This window comes from Gallus gallus, chromosome 7, assembly GCF_016699485.2.
Source record: "Gallus gallus isolate bGalGal1 chromosome 7, bGalGal1.mat.broiler.GRCg7b, whole genome shotgun sequence".
In the NCBI taxonomy this organism is placed as follows: Eukaryota; Metazoa; Chordata; class Aves; order Galliformes; family Phasianidae; genus Gallus; species Gallus gallus.
The window spans coordinates 10598922-10613110 of record NC_052538.1 but is presented as its reverse complement, the minus strand read 5'-3'; the positions used below and the strand labels follow the sequence as shown (position 1 = coordinate 10613110).

At 37.1% G+C, this 14189-nt stretch overlaps 1 long non-coding RNA gene across 1 annotated transcript in view; it reads left to right on the top strand.

The window, feature by feature from the left end:
* The first annotated feature begins 774 nt into the window (after nt 1–774).
* The window catches only part of LOC121113389, a 68959-nt gene continuing 55544 nt past the window's right edge, over nt 775–14189 (top strand). The window contains exon 1 of the long non-coding RNA XR_005861478.1: nt 775–865. This is a non-coding gene — a long non-coding RNA (uncharacterized LOC121113389). The remainder of the gene's footprint in view (nt 866–14189) is intronic.

Below are 14189 nucleotides of genomic sequence, written 5' to 3'. Positions count from 1 at the left end.
TTTTTATCACTTATGTTTCCTTTTACCTGTCCTTGTTGCATTCAGATTAATGAACTGACTTGTATTCCTACTGATATATCTCTGTACAAATGAACGTTCTGTTAAACTATGGGTTATTTTTAAGTATGTCAGACTTTGCTGAAATCATGGAAATCGGAATCTGCTGCTCTTCATTTGGATCAGTCGTTATAGCTTCCTCTCTAGCGCTAAGTAACACTGTCGCTGTTTTGGAGTTACAGCTTTCAAGATGCTGTCAATTTTTCGCTGCCACGTTAGAGGGCAGCAGTAGGCTAATAATGCGGGTATCTCACAGCGTTTTTTTGCTGTCATCTTGCCACCTGGTGGCAAAATGTGGAAGGCTGTAGCATGTGGAAAGTAAAGACTGCTTTCAGAGGGGGACTTCCTTCTGCTCATATTCGTACAATGGACTAAATTCGGACTGTTTCCCCACAAATCTGAGTTCTTTGTATTCAAGTGAGAAACTTTTATTTAAAATAACCACAATTTTCACACAAATCCAGAGCTGAGCACTCTGCTTGAAAGAGGAAGGAGAAAAAGACTTTCATGGCTTCCTTTCTCATTACCAGCTTAAAGTACTTGTACCGTCTTAAAAGTTTGAGCCTAACTCTTCTTTTGTTGAAGTAAACAGTAAAACTTCTACTGACTTAAGCTTTTGTGCATGTTGTGTATTAGAAGTAAATATAATTTGTTTAGTTGTAGTTGATGTCTTTGGTGTTGTTTCAAAGTGGTCATATTCAGTCTTTTTTTTTGTAAACAGTTACCACGCAGTAGCAGCTGAAACACTCTTGGAACAGTTTCTCCATGTTGAAGAAGACAACAGCTTTGGTGTGTTGAGCAGCACATGGTGAGTTTGCTGAGTTTTTTCTAATGGTTGCCACTGTAATTATTTTAATATTTCTAGATTATCATAACTGTTCCTAAAACACAACTTTCAGTTCTTTAAAATGCAGTAGTGAATTAGTATCTTCAATACTGATAGCTAAAAGCTAGCACAGAGTTGATGACAAGAATTCTGTAAGTCTAGGGCAACTCTTCCAGGTAGTCCTGTGACATTTATTCGAAAAAGAAAAAAAAAATCAGTCACAAAGACATCCTTAATGTTTGCAATGTCTTGTTTGTTAGCTTTTCAAGAGATTTTTATTATAGCATCCTATTTTTACTTAACTTTCATCTGTTACTTAACCAGAAAAAATGTGTGTATATATAGAGACATATCTCCCCTCAGTTTTAAACAGGTTTTTAATGCATTATGATTTGACTAATTGCAAGTCTTATCCGTTCCCTGTGGATGCCACTACTAAGGCAGCTGTCTTACAAGTTATAATGATTTAAAAGTATATATTAAATATATACTTATCTATTACCATTTCGAAATAGTGTGATGTAGATTTATTTCCAATATCTTCATAAGTAATGTAGTATCCTTCAAAACTGTACTGTGATGAAATACTTCATGAAATAGTTGTTGGACTTTTATTTTTATGTATAAATATAAAGCATACAGATAGGCATGCAAATATTCAAACATGCATTCTTCAGTGAAAATGATTACTTCACCATATGGTCAAAAACGCTGCTTTCAGTTAATGCTGTTTTGCTGTTGGTTCTGTCATAATGCTTAATTTTTAATGAAATTAAAATGTAGTTCTTCCCTGATTCTTGGACTGTTTCACATTCAATTCCTTAAGGAACAGAGCAAGGGCAACATTAGGTTTGCATTAATGTTATTTTTCAGATCATGCATATTTTGCAGTCAGTGAGGGTTCAAAGCCCATGACAGTTTAAATAAGGTGGCTATTTAAATTGTAGACCTGAGAGCTTTTTAATTTTTAATGTTTGTTCTCTGAATAAGATGATGCTGGTATAATTTAAGGTACTGTATTGAATGGAACACAGTGACCTGTTCATGATGAAGTAGGCTTACTGAAGTAACCTTGCAGTGGTTTAATGCTGCAGTTTTTTGATGGTGGTATGGTAATGCCCATGCATTAGGCTCTGCCACCTAAACAATCTGATTACTCCTAGCAAAATATTTTATTTCTCGACCTCACCAATGAACAAAAGCAAACATGAGTTTTTTCTTATTTCTTTGAGGAGCACGTATGTATATAGATCCCTCTGAAAGTAAAACCTCCTATTTATTTCTGTGGAAACTGCAGCACATAGAAAACACTAACACTATTTGATAGAGCAAATTCTCAACTACTAAACACTGTTTTTCAACATAGTTGCCGCCAGTATGTATGCATTTTTGCCAGCAATGAACAAGAGCCTGCATACTATACTTGTAAAAATCTTTTCCAGTGGAGGTGATCCTCTGCCACTGCTAAAATGCATCACCCACCAGCTCACTGTGTTCACACCCACTGTTTGATCTCTGTAAGTGTTGAGCAAGCGTCGATTAATGTCAATTGGTGCCATTTTTTTCCACACGGCGGAATTCCATGACACACCTTCATCTGCTCTTCTGTGTCAGACACCTTTTTGTCAGACTGCCCCTCTGCTGGCACCTGTTGCACAGCAATAACATGTAATGGGATATTGGTAGGAAGGTTCAACCTTTAATGCCATACCACCAATGTCCTCCTCTGACAGTGTGAGCAAACAAAACAAAATAGAAGGCATTACTTTAGAATAGGCCTTCTATAAACATTAATGCTATACTGCAAACATTGCTTGTTGGAACTTTACTGGTTGTATTTATCCAGTACCTTATTAAGTAATTCAGTATTCTCATACCTAATGTGTTTGAACTACCTAGTTCAATAGACCCCACAGAAATGAGTATCTGTTAAGGGAATAGTTCTGCTTATTCATTCTGTTAACTGAAAAATATTGTCACTTTTTTGATGCTAATACCAATTGCCAGCTGCTATTTCAAATTCTAACTACTAGTTATAATTTCCTGTCCTAAACTTGTTTAAATTATTCCTAATGTTATTATTACATATAAGCATCTCATATTTATGGATATCCACATCACTTCAATGCTATTGCTAGACCTTTGTCTCAAAAAAAGAAAGAAAATAGTCTAAAAACAATACTTCTCTCATTTGTTATTTCACACTTTTCTATGCTTTTATCTGGCAATTCCATTCATTCTAAATTGTGCATGTGTGTATATATATACTTGTATATATTTGTGTGTATATTTATATATGTACTGAAACATTCACTGCTTGTTTAGCCTAGCAAAGTGAAGGTAGGATGTGACAGTTTTCAATACTGAGGAACTAGAGGTGGAGTAAGTACAGAAACAGAAAGAGTTGTTCAAACTGAAGGGCAATATAGACAAAGATTAAAAACAAAGGCATAATGCAGTTATAAGTATGTACCAATAGGATCTTAGTAGAAAGCTTCAAACCATCATTACTGATATTTCAGAATCATGTTTTGTTAGAGGCTTTCTTGCTCCCACTACTCTGTAGTTTTAATTCAGATCCTGATAAATTTGAGTGGAATTATCAATACAACTTTTTAAGACTGGATCTGTAACATAACATGTCCCCCATTCTGTACTGCTAAATGAGTAATTCTGAGTGCTACAATATGACACAAATGTAATATAAAATTCAAATTAAATGCAATTACACTCTTAAATGTGTTAATACAACACGTTAAATGACCAATTCTTTAAATTTTAGTGTTTAACATATTTGTTTTGATAGTACATAAGGGAACTGCTAGAACCACTATGTAAAACTGCTTTACAAGTTGCCATAGTGATTACATTGTGGAGTTCAACAGTGTTCTTTCCCTTCTTGTTTCTTATTTCTCTTGTATGATTTTGAAAAAACAAACCAGTATTTCACATTTTTCCTCTAGCTGATGGGAAGTCCAACCAGATCTGAACTGTTCTGAATTTTGATTTGTGCTCCTTGCCTTGACTCTGCTTAAATATTGCCTGTTTTCATTTTCCCATGATTTGGGTACTTTCTGCCTGCATAGCTTGCTCATGCAGGATGCAGTTCATACAGGGCAAAGTCAATTTCAAAAGATTTCTGATCTGTATCTGTTCTTATGTCTTAAGTATTGTCCCTCTGCGTGACTCCATTCAATACTTCTAAGCTATATATCTGCTTAATAATTGGGAGTGTTTTTTTTCCCCAATCCACTTTGATATTAATCTTTAAAATTATGATCTCAGCCAGAACTTAATAAGGAAGGTATATATAGACTCTTCTTATTGTTGCTCCTTCTAGAGGTCATAAATTAGCACATGAAAATAGCGTCACATGAAGTGTTACCAAATTGGACGTGTAAGAAGAGTGATTAACTGTTTAACAGAGGGTGGGGAGCCCAAACACCAAGGCTAGTATTTAGCAATTATGCTATAGTCACCAAGGCGAAGGACTTTTCCTCAGTTCAAGCTAGCTTCTGTACTGGTTACTGCACCTTTACCAATGGTGATGTGTTGATGTGGAGATAGTGATTGTGGTATGAGTGGGACGTAAGTTATTTTAATGAAATATCTCCTCTGAGCAAAGAATAAGTTCTGTCTAAACTTTATTTCTGTAAGGATCTTATATACCTGAAGAGCACAGACAACATTAACAACTAAGCACTATTTTACATGTAGAACATACTGTATGTTTATATATACCAGGGAGATGATCATCTCCCTGTACTCAGCTCTGGTGAGGCCACACGCTTTGAGTACTGTGTTCAGATTTGGGCCTCACAGTATAAGAAAGACATCAAGGCCCTGGGGAGTGTCCAAGAGAAGGGCAACAAAGCTGGTGAAGGATCTGGAACACAAGCCTTATTAGGAGTGACTGAGGGGAACTGGAATTCTGGAAGTCTGGAGGAGAAGGGGCTCAGGGGAGACCTTATCACTCTACCTGAAAATAGGTTGTGACGAAGGGGAAGGTCAGTCTCTTCTCCCAGGTTACTAGCAATAGAATGACAGTGAATGGCCTCAAGGAAGATTCAGATTAGATACTAGGAAAAATTTCTTCTCAGAGTGGTTAGGCATTGGAGCAGGTTGCCCAAGAAAGTGGTGGAGTCACTGTCCCTGGAGATGTTTAAGGAAAAGGTGGACGTAGTACTTAGGCATGTGGTTTAGTAGGCAATATTGGTTGTATGTAGATGATTGGACTAGCTGATCTTAGTGGTCTTTTCCAACCTTAATGATTCTACGATTATATATTTATATACGTATGTGCATCTATATACATATGCATACTCATGATGACATGAATAATGTATATGTGTTTATGAATCTTCTCAATCTGCTTTTCCAGGCTTTTACTGGGAAGGAATGGGAACTGGGTATGATTCTGAGATTGATGGCTTGGGGAAGCCATCTGTTGGCTCAGATCCAGATAACTCTTTTGTATTGTTTCTTTGCCAAATGTAAAGCATGTGTTAAAGTGACAGTCAATGCTTTTACAGTAAGTACATTCTTATGCATAAATGCTTAATGTTTAATTTTGAAGCAAACACAGTGTGTCTATAGCTATCCCATATCCTTTCATTAATCCAAATCAGAAACCTTATGTGTCACTATTTATGTGAACTGTGAAAGTTCAGCTGATGCTGTAGTACAAAGCTGGTGGAGCTGAGACATGTTATACTGGCTGAAGATGTCATGATCTCAGAGCAGCTCAATGTCATGCTAAATGCTTGGGTTGTTTGCTCACAAAATAATTTCTATGCATAGTTTCAAACTGTAATAACTATTTCAGATGTAATATAACCATTCTGAGATTATTTTTAAATGACTGGCAAGCATCTAGAAGTACTTAAGAGCTTATATATTATTTGTATTCAAATGACTGTTTACAGAGGGAGTTGGATATAATATGCTACTTCCTCTCTTTCTCAACACTGCAGAAAACATCAATGGTCAGAGCCTTGGAAATAACAATGAATGCTTTAATCACTCCCATAGAGCTCTTTCATTGACAAAGCAGAGAACAAAAATAGTCTGGAAAGTGAAAAACAAAAAAAAAAACGTTGCTCTATTATTCTTTTCCAAGGTAAATGCAAGTCCTGCTTTCCACAGCAAACATGTTGGCAAATAACAGGAAACAATTTCCTAGCTCAAACCCTCCTTCAAGTACTACTTGAAGGCTCTTTTCTTTCAGGATTGTGAAACTAGTGGGTTTTTTTTTTTTTTGAGACTCCACCTCCTTTTTTTTCTTCTTCCTTTCTTGGTGCTTTACTTATCCCACACCTTTATTTGCAATTGGAATGGCACTGACTGTTGTTGAATGCAGGCAGTACTGCTGACCAGGATATGGTATTGATTTAATAGTGAAATCTATCATTTTTTCTATTTCATGGTGACTTTAGTTCTATTCTTCATAGCTGTTTTTTTCTCATTACCTGGCATACCTGAAGAAAAAAATGAAAACTTCAGATTTATGTTCTTCCTACTTGCTTATTAACTCATTTTCATGCCACCTCTGGTGTAGCCTTACAGGGCATTTTCCCGTGGCTGATACCAGCACTGGGCAAGCTGGAGAATCAGCAGTGATATACTACTGCAGGCAATGCTGCTGTCAGGACAGCATGCATCTCAAGTGCCTGCTTGTTAGACTGGAACTGTCATCTCTATCAAATGGCTGTTTAACTGTGATTAATATCCACTATTTGAGATATGTTGTCCAACTGAACCCTATTAAACTTGTGCCTTTTTATATTGGATTAGCAAGTCTACAGCAAAGTTGTCGTGGCAGATTCAGTAATTTTTCTCCCAGTGAGACTTGTGCTCTTTCAGTGTCTAATTATGTGGAATCTAGCAATGAGTGATGAATTTGTAAGGCAAGTGACCTTGTATCAAACACACTGGGCTGTACAGTCTGCTTACCATGTGAAAATGCTGGTGTGTGGTGTGGTGCTGTACTCCACAAAACAGGTTCATAGACTCAGACACAGCTGACTTCAAGAAAGACTGAAGCAACATCAAAAGAATGATGTGACAGTTATCATGAAGTGAAGAAACAACCAGTTGTTTTACAGCTTGAGCCTAAGAATGTCTCAATTTCTGTCATTCTATAAGAGAAAAAATGTCCCAGTGACATGCTTCTCTTTTCAGAGGGCTTTATTCAGTATTTTTAAAGCCTGGATGAGCAAACCAGTTGATGTAGTTACAGTCCTAAGTGCTAATAACTAAAGTTACAAAATAAAGATGGCATTCTTTTTTAAAAGTTATTATTTTCAAAGGTACTGTTTCTCAGTTCAGGTTCTTCCCTCCCCCCCCGAGTAATAATTTTTTCATTACAGTATTCTTTGTCAATTCTGCAAAGCTAAAAAACTTTCAATATAAAGAATGCCTTTTCTATGAAATTGGGAAAGCTTACTGTTTGTGTGATTCAAGAAGAATTCCAAAGCTGACTAGCATGTGGGAGGAACACTGTAGGGAACCCATTTATATTGTCTGGTGTGATAACATTGAGGCTTGGCCCCTCCTAGTGGCTTATCCTCCCCAGTGACTATTTGTTTGCTTTTTCACTTGCAAATTTAGCTTGTGACCTGCATCTTTTCCATTATTTTGCATTACAAGTAGCAAAACTTCAGCAGACTGGATCCTTACACAATTCATGCTGAAGTGGTAGAATCCTAAAAGAGCTTGAAACATAACTTAATAAACAATGAAGAAGGCTGGACTTTCCAACTCTTTTCATGTATTTGAATTATGTAAGGCTTAATTGTGATCAGGAGCAACGTAACTTTTTTTTCAATGCATGAATAAAGCATTCAGCATCTAAGCACTCTTTGGGTAAAAGTTGCTTCAGACTTGTTGGGTGCAAGTCCCTAAATAAATACCTCTATAAGTCACTTTGATATAGGTTTATTCACTTTCTTTTATATTATAAATGCAAATTGGATGTCCGTCAGGACAGTAGGTTTTTGCTAGCACTTAACACCAGCTGCAAAATTCACTGGCTACAAGCTATGCAGCTGCCCTATACAGTCAGTGCTAAGAAGGAGCATACTGCTAATGCACCTTCAAGTGCTTGGGCTGGTGTATGGTACAGGAAACTTCAAGCAGGGCATGAACCTTTGTTTTAAGAAAGTCACTTGGAGAATGAATCACCTTTGCCAGTTGGCACTGGCCTTCAGGACTTGTGTTATCTTTGTCTTCTAGTCTATTGTAATGCAAGTTGTAGTTTTTAAGGTGACATGTAATAAGAGCTATATAACTGCTGTATAAGAGCTATATAAAATCTCTACGTATGCATGATTTTGGTGTCTGCATCTGAATGCTACAGTTTTTCACTTCTCTCTGGCTTATCAACTTAACTGAAATAAAACAGCAGACCTTCTTTAGTGAGATCTCACAGTTGACATTTCCTGGATATTTTGTCCGCCATAGTTTTGGATCTGCTTGTTAGTCTTTAAACTTTGGGCATCTTCTTCATTTCTTTAGGCAACCTATATACTTTATTTCTCATTCAGGATTTTGTTGATGTTTTTCCAACTGCTCACTCTCTTGGAAATGAATGTCCCAGAAGACCTGAGGATGCTGTTGAGGAGCCTAGGGCTAACACTTGGTAAATTGAAACTGAGAGCTCAGAGCAAAGGCAATTGAAACTGATGATGGAGGTAAATACAAGGCCTAAATTAGAGATGGATATAAGTTTATTGCAAGTTTTTTCATTAAGAGGGTGTTCTTCTCCTTCAGGGAGAGATTCGTGTTTTTTGGCCTTTTATATTTATTAAATTAGCTAATATATTTAGATCTCTCTAAGCATAAAGCTTGTGCTTTGGGCATGCATTGTGTACATTAGCTATATAAAGCAGTGCTCAGTTATAAAGGAATATTGCTTTCTAACAGGAACTTCAGCTGGATGAAAGTGTTTACCTTAAACTGAAGGTGTCATATTCAGCCATGTCCTCTGGCAGCAGATTTTAAGCTGGCAAAAATCAATGTCAGCTTTTTGAATGTGTTGGGTGCTAGGTAGGTTAACACAAGCTGATAAGCCAGATATTACTTTGTGTTGGCATGTGCGTGTCTGGCTAATTATGCTATTCTATTCATGTTGTGTGTCAATGTTAGAACAGCACTTCAGGAGGTATCAAGGTTTTTTTTGTCATTTTTCACACTGCAGTGGATATTCTGGTGGGAATTAGTTTTCTCCACTATAAACAATGCTATCATGGCACCTTAGTGGAAAGGCGTACACAAACATTTATATTTAACAGCTATGAAATGTGGAGCTAGCTTTTTCAGCAACAAACATTTGAAAAGTCCTGCTTTGGGGGGACTGGTGTGTTGTTGGTAACTAATTCAGTATTTACTTAATGTCAGTCACACTGCACTTCATAATAAAGAGATATCACCTTTCATGTAATAGAAGAGCAAAATAATTTCTCCCACCCTTGTATCCAAAGAAGGATTCTGATCTGTTATCTGCTGTGACAGTATGACTGTCTTTGGATTTAATGTTTGGGATGTGCTTTCCTGCTGCTCTGAATGAGAGCTATGGTTCTGTCATGCAGCCCTGACTTCAGTGTATTGGCTGTTTGTGTAAGCTCAGTAAGGAGATGTTACAAGGTATAATCTAGATAATACAAAACATGTCAAAATAGAAACCACCAGACACAAGTAGAAATCATCTCTTGATATTTAAAACAATGGGGTATGGTGACATTGAGATGCAGAGTAACTGACCTCTGATGGTCTCCTGCTCAAAACCTTACTGAGAGCAGGGTCAAATTCAAATACAAAATCACCTGCAGTGTCATATCAGATAGGTCTGGGTCAATAGTCCTTCAAATTCTTAGCAACTCCAAGGCTGAAGATGCTACAGCCTTTCCTGGCTAGCACAAAGGCATCCATTGGGTTCTTGCCTGTTATAGGTGTCTGCAGTGAGACTTGCTTTTTTACTTTTTAATGGAAAAATATTTGACAGAGTATTTTGCAAAATGCAACCCTGTTAGTTTCTAGTCATGGTTGCCACTACGTGTCTTCAGGCAATTCCATACCAGATTACAATGGTAAATCTTACAGGTAGTAAATAGGAACTGGATCCACGTTGAAAGTGATTTCTGTATGTCAGATTGGAAACCTTTGTCATGTACAATATCTTCACAAGAATTTTATTTTTGGGAATCAATTCCTTGAAGCTGATGGTATATCTGCACTCCAGCTCATGTTAGAAGAAAGAAATACTGAAGTATTTCCTAATCTTATTCCAAAATTAGGAGCTCTTCTAAGGAAGAAAAGGATAAAAAACAGGGGAGCTTAGCCTCCTATGCATTTATTAAGCAAACCCTGTCAAGCACTGCAATAAAGTTTGCCTTTCCTTATTCCTCAGATTAGTACATCTGGGGTTGTTCTGTGCTCAGGCTGTCCTGTAAAGAGATGTACTGGAAAAATTAGAAATAAATATGATATGAAGCAATTAGATATGGAAACCAGTGGAAAGGCTTACCAGCTCTTGGAACATGTGAATGACACTTTATTTCTAGTCCTTGCCCTGCCCTATTTGTCTGTTAAGTGTGCTCAAGGTTGATTTTTGAGGCAGCCTATTTAAGGGTATTAGATTCACTTTGAAAATTCTGTGGTGGTCAAATTGGTATTCAGGAGGAAAGGAAGCTGTTAATGAGGATCCCAGACATTGGGTCCTGTAAAAATGTATGTAGAAATCAGCAGAATTATTTCAAAACAGAACTCAGCCTGGGAATGTATTTATCCTAAGTCCTGGATGCTAAAGCTACCTGCTTTTAAATTAAGGCTCAGGACTTCAGCTCCCTCCAATTTTCTGGCTTTCATGTTTAGCTTTCCAATGTCTATGTAGAATGAATTGTGCTTTGGGGTGGCCATTCCAGTAGCTTTACTCCAGCGTCAAAACTAGTAACCCCAGTATCTATTCACAGTGAGATTTTATAAAACCTCCATGTGTTTATGATGGACTCAGCCAACTCTTAAAAATTGAACTTACCCAGATGTGTTCAGCTTGGCCTCATTCCTATGGAAATCCATTTTGTGATAACAGGGTGCTACTATCAGCTTCTTTCCAGAAAAAACTACTGAACTGGACACGTCTGTCATGATGACAGGGTGGGTGTTGACGTCTAATAATGATTTTGATGTTTGGTGTACTGCTTACTGCCAAAATGTGGTGTAGTAAGTGTCCTGAAAAACTTTATTGCAGTATTAAAATATGACTTATGAAATATTTCTAAGAATTTCCGATTAGTAAAAGATTGCTTTTGAAGAATATATGGCAGTATAAAGCAGCTAATTGAGCAATATAAGCCATAAACACCTTAGAAGTACTCTTAAATAAGGACACTTTTAAAGCTGAATTTAGAAATCTGCTGGCTTTGGTGTTTGTGTTGTTGTGTTTTTGTATTCCTGCCTCTAGCAACACTTCTTTTAAAGGCTAACTAGCACTAAGGAGACTGGAGATGGTAGTTTGCTTCCATGAAAGGAAGTGCTAGATTCCCATCGACTCACATTACCAGTCTACTTTCACAAAACAAGGAGCTAGAGAGAAATGACAGACACTGGAGTAGAGATTAGCTTCTAGTGCCTCAGATTGCCTTTCTATGTTTTCATATAGTTATGAGGGGGGGAAAAAAGTATGCATTATTTTTCACTGCTTGCTTTTGGATCCAGGTTTGCGTGGCAATGGGAACAAAGATGATCGTGAGATTAATGCATAAATTTGAGGAAATCTTGGTTGTACAGCCAGGGCTAAGTCTATGTAGGACTAAGGCTTCTAGTTCATGTAGACTCAGTGTCCGTACCTTTTGTCAACTGATTACATTTCTAACTGCGTAACCTGCAAAATGGAACAATATGTAGTTCCCAGAAACCAGTTATTGTCATGAAGTTCTCTGCAGGCCAAGGATGTTATGTAGATTGAAGACATCTTGCTTTCATTTGGGAGTTTGTCGAGATTCAAATGAACTGTTTATCCATTTGGTGAACGCTGAAGCTGCTCGGAATTACCCACTCTTTTCCTCAGTCTCTCTATTGATCAGAGTATGTTTAAAGAAGTGGGGAAAAAAATGTGTACAATGTGTATGTGTTTTAAGTACTTCATGTTGACACCTTCTAAATAATGCTTGCTAAAATTCTTTTCATGGGATTATTTCTTTAAAGTTTGTTATTTGTATATTAATTACTGTAGGGTTTTAATGTGCATTTCAAATTTCTTTAAAAACTACATGTTAGGGTTTTTTTTACTCTGAAAGTGCTGACCAATACTGTTCTTAAAGGAAAATATTGTTTGCTGTAGTGTGTCAGATGAGTTACTTGACCCTAACTTATTTTGACATGATTAGTGTAGTTCCTCACAGGTACTTTAATGATCATGACTTTCCTCGGTGAAGCAATTATTCTGATGATGATTGTGATAGCTCTCAATGCTGAGAGATCTGTAAATCACCCAGTCTGAATTCTTCCGGTCTTTGCCTAGTACAGGAATGCAAGGAAGGTCTCCATGGAAATCATTATTCACGCTCCAACAGCTGCCATGGACATATTCAGAACATAAATAGAAGTTTTTGAAGCCCTGTGATATGCTGGCTCTGGTATGGTGGTTAAATAATTCACCATCAGATTAAAGAGCTGATGTGACAGACTTGAGCAGCTACAGGGAATTGCTGAGATATTGCCAGTGTAATTTTACCCGAATAGTTGGATTAATTGTAAGTCCCAGTTGAGCTCCCTTTGGAGGCAACAGAAGTTTCAGATGAGCCCCAAATAAGACTAGAGTGAGGATGAAGCTTCAAGTGCTACTCAAAGTATTTGGTAATTCAAATACCACTGAAATGAATAGAAGCTAAACATCAAACACTGTAGGTGGTTTGCAAACGAGTCTTGAATTTTAACAGTGATCTCTTTTAAAGTCTGAGACATCTAGTAGGTGATAGAAATACTCAGGAGCTCTGACCTGAGTCTGGCCTCTTAGTAAAGACTGGCTTTGCTGGAACACTTGCAAATTTGCAGGCACATTCACATATACAGGCTAATGGGTCAGGCTGTTTCACTTCCAGTGCTGTACTGTCTTTATTACAGAATTACTGACTGGGCAACGATCTTTAATTTATTAATATTGGTGCGCTAGGCCAGGCATAAGGTGGCTTTTATAATGGCATATTTTGTGGTCCCACATTTAAATCCACAGATATAACAGATGAGACAATACTGTTATCCTCATTTATTTTTCATAACACAGCAGAACAAACGTTATTTTTCAGATCTCCCATTTTTTTTTGCTAAGCAATTCCATTTTATATTGTTTCAACAAATAAGATCTTAACCATCTGTGGCCAGAAACATCTTAACTATTTGCATATGGACGATTCTGTTGTTATCAGAAGTGACTGTGATTATTCTTTATTAATTTTCATTTTCTTTTCCGTGATGTACCAAGCCTCTCACAAGCAACTCAGCACTGTTTGATTTTTAGTGCCTGCTAACAACAGAATTTTTGGTGTAGGCACTGCAGTACTTCCTGGTACTTCGTATTTTTCTTGAGCTGTGCTCATACCATTAATTCACACCAGACCCTGGAAGAAAAGATTAGCTCACTGACAGATAAACTGAGATAAAAGCTAAATGATTTGCTGAAGTGTTGGTGCCCAGATAATGGAAGCAGGATTTGATGCCCTGCTCAGAATTTTGGTTATTCTAGGTTTGAAATAACCTGCTTCTTAGCAGTAAGAACTTTCCCCTCCTCTTTTTCATCTGATTTTTTTAGGATTTGAATAGGTCGGCTTCTCTCTAGGTATATCGTGCTTTCCCTTCTTTACGATATAAGGAAGTCCATTTGAAATATCCCTTAGCCTAAAAAGAATCCCATTACTTCTTAAGCACAAGGAGGTATTTACAGCTCTCAAAACATGTTTAAAGTCTCTGAAAGCTGGTTGCTGAAAGTGCTGAGCTTCTTTCTGGTGACTTCAGCTGAATGTGTGAATTGACACAAAAGCAACTCTTAAAAAAAAAAAAAAATTCAAGCTTATTTATTTGGATACTTAAGTATACGCTTAGTTACCTGATTTTATTGAAAATGTTCACTTTAAGTGCCTAGATGAAAAATATAACAATGCCCACAGAAGCCTTTTGTGCTCCCTGGAGTGCAAAGGAGCCAAGGCAGCTGTCCCCTTATCAACAGACAGGATAAGTTCCAGGATAACATGTGCTCCTAAAACTGCCCTGTTTAGTTAGAAGTTATGTTCATTTCTTTACAAAGAAAACCATA